General features: G+C 43.2%; 2 pseudogenes; both read right to left on the bottom strand.

Annotated features, from left to right (window-relative positions):
• Positions 1-19, bottom strand: part of LOC137977312 (uncharacterized) — a 1,811-nt pseudogene extending 1,792 nt beyond the window's left edge.
• A 1,155-nt stretch (positions 20-1,174) lies between these two features.
• On the bottom strand, positions 1,175-3,012 carry LOC137977311 (uncharacterized; annotated as a pseudogene).
• Positions 3,013-6,089: the final 3,077 nt, after the last annotated feature.

The following is a 6,089-nucleotide window of genomic DNA, read 5'->3' as shown; positions in this document are numbered from 1 at the left end:
CTCTCTCCTTTAACCACATTGGACCATGCCACCACAACTCGCTCCGCTTAAGCTCCAGCACAGACACTCCCCTCGATCCAATGTCCGCTGGGTTTTCTTCACCCGGACAATGACTCCAATCTCACTTTTTATTCAGCTTTAGAATCTCATTGACGCGATGCCGGACGAACTGTTTCCATTCCACACGGTTCATGATCCAATGTAGCGCAGTCATGCTATCCAGCCACAATCTCGACCGCTTCACTCCAGCCTGATGAGACAGCACCATCTCCAGCATCAGCGCAGACATGAGCTCTAGCCTCGGTATCGACAACTCTTTCAATGGGGCGACTCTCGTCTTCGAAGTCAACATTCTTGTGTATCTTCCAGTACTGGTTATGTATACCAGGTAAATAACCGCACAGTAAGCTTTCTTGCTTGCGTCCGCGAAGCAAGTGATCCCAAACACATCGGTGGATCGTGATCGTTTGGCAATCGATGAGACTCTTGATCCAACTTTCAACACCTTGCTTGACTTCACCTTGAAGTGGGTCGTCCCAACCACTCTTTTGAATCCCTCAATAGACCTTTTTACCGATACGGCAGCCATTTTGATTTCTATTGTTTTGAAAGACATTATAGGATGACCAGGGGGCAAATTAAAATGTATTTGCCCCCTGGGCATCCCATAATGGCTATTCGAAAGAATAGAAATCAAAATGGCCGCCGTATCGGTAACAGGGTCTATTTTTGCACAAATTCTGGGTCACATTCTTCGTACTTCTTAAGGTGATGTCTAAGTGTGGCGTTAAGCAGAAATGACAATGGGTTAACTCCAAATACAACACGACAAAGCCAGTACACAGTAATACGAGACAAATCGGGAGATATTCCATCCACAGGAAACGCAAACAATCTCGATCCAGCACATCTACTTCAACATTCAAAAACGCCTTTCCAATGTCCCCGACTAGTACCACTCTGTTCTCCCTGAATCCCAACAATATGTTGAATAGCAAAGGATTCAGCGAGGGCCCAACATCCAAGCAATCATTCAAGGAAGTGCCTACCTTACCTTCCCTCGACGCCGCGTCATACACAACCCACACCTTCCTTTAGGCGCCTTCTCCAGCTCAACTACCCTCTCTATTATCCTAGCCTCTAGTTGATCTTGAATTATCAATGCATACTCCTTTCACACTTCCAGTTCCTTTTCCAGTCTAGCGACCCGGGTCTTCAGGCAGCGCAAGCTTGTAGTGTAGTTGCTTGGCAGTTCTGGTTGCCCCTCCTTCCATGGCAATCTAACGGAATACCTGTTTCCTGTAAATGACACACTATTTACAAACACCTCGTGCACTTCGTCTTCAGACTCAATGATGCCCAGCGTTTCCATATCCCATAGCTTATGGACGTCACGTTCTAAATTTAAGCGTTCTTCGTGAGCACTCCCAATCAAATTAACTTGCACTGAACGGGCTTCACTCTCATTCCCAGAGCTCTTCGTGGGACCTGATAGTACCCACCCCAATTTCGTTTCCACGGCAACAGGCTCGTCTGGTTTGCCCCTGATTGTGCACCCTTTCTGGAAGCTCCACAAGTAATCCGGGCCAATCAATACATCGATAAACATTTCTTCCCATCCCTTGCTCACGTCTGAAAACCACATCCCTTTAAGGTGGGGTTATTCATATTTTGCAATCTCTACGTGACTGTTTTGAATTTTTGAAAATTCAGGCACTACACAGGCTTCTATCTCAATAACTTTCTGACCCCCTAGTGCACTTACCTTCATGTGCACGACATCTCTAAGCTGCATATCTCGGGAGGTTTGTCCAAACGTACTAATCCCGAGCCAAGCTTGACGAATCATTCTGAGCTGCGCGTGCTGAGCCACTCTGGGGGTCACAAAGGAGCGATGACTACCTGCATCAAACAAAACCCTAACCTTCCGCGGTTCTCCCTCCCCGCTAACAGCAGTGCATGCTGTTTGTAAGGCTACACGCCCACCCATACCCACATGTAAGTTACTGGGACTAGCGTTAATTGGATTCATAACTGGTGGAACTTTGAATGCATTAGTTACAACCCTAGAAGGGCTGTCACATACAAAAATGTGGTGATTTCGACCACAATTATTACACAACTCAAACGATTTACACTCTCTCACACGATGTCCTTTCCTCAAACACTTAAAAAATCTAGTGAATTTGCGTTTGTTTACATCAACTACTTTCCGACAGTGTTCATGGGCATGTTTGCCCAAGCAAAATGCACAATTATCCATTTCCTGTTTTGTATGCCAGGTAGTGTTCGTCGAGCTTCCTGTCATTCTCCTGTCCCTGTCCCTGCTCCGAAATGCACCCTGTTTCTGGTCCTGAGATCCAGCACTCGCCTTCACCACGTGCTCATGGTCTTCTCTCAGCTCCAGTTCGTTCAAAAATTTCCTCCATGGACCAGCTTAGGAAATTTGTGCCCCTCATGATGGTCAGTCCGAAAGGCAATTTGTGCAGTACGGCCGGTACAACCACTGCCGAGTATGTGTTTTCATTTACGCTGAGAGCCTTTAGTCCTCGGAAATGTGTTTCGCAACTATCATGTCGTTAAAAATGTGTGGAAAATTGAGCAGATCATTCACATGCGCTCTCTGAATGGCAGTTTTTTCCCGTATCGTTTCTTTAAAACCTCCATGGCCGCAGTGTAATTGGCTGAAGTGAGGGGAAACCCAGGGATTGTCGATCTCGCCGGTTCCACAACTAAACTCCGCAGGTATGCGAACTTATCTACCACTGCGAGGCTTTCATTTTTGTTGATGGCGATTTCGAAGGAATCCCAAAATTCCTGCCACTCTTGTATTCTCCCGCTAAACTTCTTTACTTCCACTTTAGGCAATTTGGCTGTTTTCTTAGGTGACGGCGAACTAGTGGTAAATTGTGATGTTGATGCGTATAACCCGGGGAAAACATTCTGACCTTGAGTTGGTATCTGTTGTTGAATTGGGGCCGGTGGCAACAATTGTTTCAATGCATCTTCCATTCTGTCCACGATTCAAATCAGTTCGCACAGAATCACTCCCTTCAATCTCCGATTCCATGCGCCCTTCTACTTCGTAATCGTTACAACTCGCCATCGATCAATAATTTCTTTGTCCAGTTTCTTTAGTGATTCAATCTTTTGTTGAATTGTTTGAATGTTATCTTTCAAATAAAACACGTCCACAGAGACAGTTCCATCTGCTAATCGTTCGCCGATATGGTTATGGAGTTTCGTAGCCGCTCCTCTCAAGGATCCTCTAATTTTTATTTTCTTTGCAAGACTAACCTCGATTGCTTTGTTAATATTCTCTGTACCAGCTGTCGACGGCACCGTCCCATCAGTATTCTCCATTGCGTTGCCTTTCTTCGACTTCGTAGCGTTATCTCAACCAAAATCTGGCCAAATTCGGCTCGAGGGACCACTGTTTACAAAATGTTCCACTCCACTCAAGAGGACTGTATACGTTCTTTAATGAACAATCAAACACGCGTTGTCACAATCTCGTTCAATACTCAGTCGTACAAAATCTTTTGTTTTTTATTTGATACCTGTCAAAATCGTTCACATGTCAATCAAATTTACTCTACACATTCACTACATTCCACGGTCACTAATATCCGGTTTCCGACGACAGTGTCATGTCGAGAACCATGAATACGGTGTGTGTTGCAGTGTTCTTTTATTTCGTCTAAAATGTTCTGCAATAGGTAGGAAAAGAAAAACCACAGACAGTCCTTTTTTGAAGGTCGGAAGTGAGATCAACTATTCTTTTGTTTACCATGTCTTTGAAAGTTTATCCATCAATTAGAATGAGATTTCCTGAGGAAACCCCACCAGGCTTCTATGCGCTGATTTCAGGGAGATGGTACATATCTGTGGCTATCGGGATCGTCCCTGACGAAAGACTGAATACCCGTCATAATATCATTCTCAGTTCCATGACCAGATCAACTGGGCACCCACCATACTCTTCCACAGCATCAAGGTAATAGGCTGCCACATTGTTTGGCTGGTTATTGGATTGAGTATATAGCCACATGATCTTTCTACTCCAGCCACCAGTGCAGCCATGGTTCGGGAAAGCAAATGGTCTCAGTTTATCGAAGCCATCACAATGCCCCGCATAGTTTGAACCAGGGTTGCGATCGGTCCTCCTTCTTAGGCGATGACCCTGTCTTAACTCTGTGCCTTCTGGGTCGATTTCTCTCAGTTGCACAATGATCCGCAGTACTCTCATTCCTCTGAGTTGTAGTGTGTGCCATACTGCCCTATATCCCTGCAAACATCCATGTCCGTTGATAATCTGTTGGATGGATACCTTCACTTCATCAATGTTGTAATCTGGCCGTTGTCTTTTAAGTCCTCATCGTTTTATTCACCTTTTAAAGGTGCTTAGACTGATTTCAATGTTATGGTTCTTCAGTAAAAACAAACGAATTTCTTCGTACTCAAAACCTCTGAAGAAATAATAACGATTAAGACCTTCTTCGTCGTCTTTTTTGAAGATTCCATCTCCTAAATCGTCTCCCATTGAATCCGCCATTTTGCACTGAATGTCTCTGCCGTTTCGTTTCACTTCCGCCATGGCATTTCACTTCTGCTGTAGCATTTCACTTCCTCCATGTTACAACTCTCGTGGTTGTGCCGTGAGTTGGCATGATTGTGCCATGAGTTGGCGCGGTTGTGCCATGAGTTGGCGCGGTTGTGCCGTGACTTGGTGTACGTGCCGTGACACTTGTGGGCCACCGTAAGAAGCTCATTTGCAAAGTCTCCCTCGGTAGTTATCATTATTTCTTCATCTCCAAAGAAAAATGAGTCTTACGGCAAAAACTTACTTTCTCACAGCAAAATGAAATCCCTAGATTTCAGTCTGTCTCTGCCTATGCCTTCCCGCTTTGGAGATCTGGGAATTTTCAACAGAGTAGTATGGCAGATGGTGAAGAGGATTTTGTGTGAGTAATCCATGCATTGTTTAAATTAAGGATTGAATGTAACAGTCGCCAAGCCCTAGATTTTAAAATACCCGTCCATTTATGTGCATTTTTGTTTAACCTATAGAATAAAGCGTGTATGATAATTTGTATTGATATATGCACTATAGAAACTAATAAATTATTATTATTATTATTATTATTATTATTATTATTATTATTATTATTATTATTATTATTATTATTATTATTATTATTGTAACTGGTCAAAATAATTGCCTGAAGAAAATACGACAGGTCCAGGGAAAACTCAGTTAATTACACGTCATAAACTCATGTTGACTTGTACTGCATATATTTGTCTCCAAATTAGCTTTTGTACACCTTGCTCTGCAAAGCAAAGCTCTGCTGAAAGTGTGGTTTTTCTGTACAGTGTCATTTACTTGGTAAATCCACAAGCACTATTCAGGGTCAATCTTTCCTTTCGATCACCAGTAATAAGCCAAAAAAAGTCAACGACTACTAAGTCATTTGAATACATGGCTTGTATCAATCAGGCTGCTATTTTCGGCCAAAAAAGAAAGTCAAAGTCAACCCTGATGAAATGTAATAAAAAATATTGGCCTGCCTGATACTGACCTCATATCAGTTTGGGAAAGCGACTACCAATTAAAGTACCCAGGTAAGTAAGTTTTGCCAGAATACTACAGTATTGAAAAATGGGTTGCATTTGACAGGAAGTTTGATGGTGAAGAGGATTTCGTAGTTTTGTTCGAAGATGGAAGCCATGCAATTTTCTTGCCTTGTCAGGAGGATGACTTTCATCTTGAAACAATCAAAGGTGAACTTGGGAGAGATTTCAAACGAGTAACAATGTATTTGTGCACCAGATTTTGAAATGTCTCAGGAGTGCGAGGACAGAAAATCAGAGCCGGCACATTCCATGTGTGACTCAGCCTCTATAAGCTCCTTGCCTCATCAATCATCAAAAATCAACAAAGACTGCCACCGCCAAAGTGTGATATTTTCAAGTGGTCAAGAATCCAGTGCCACAAGCCTCAAGTCTCAACAGGAGCAAGCACAAATATTAGATGATGCGAAGTTAGCAGAGGAACTTCAAAAATTGAAAACAGCATGCGTTTTGAT

Source organism: Montipora foliosa, chromosome 11 (assembly GCF_036669935.1).
Source record: "Montipora foliosa isolate CH-2021 chromosome 11, ASM3666993v2, whole genome shotgun sequence".
In the NCBI taxonomy this organism is placed as follows: Eukaryota; Metazoa; Cnidaria; class Anthozoa; order Scleractinia; family Acroporidae; genus Montipora; species Montipora foliosa.
The sequence above is the reverse complement of the archived record's forward strand: the minus strand, read 5'-3'. Positions and strand labels throughout refer to the sequence as shown.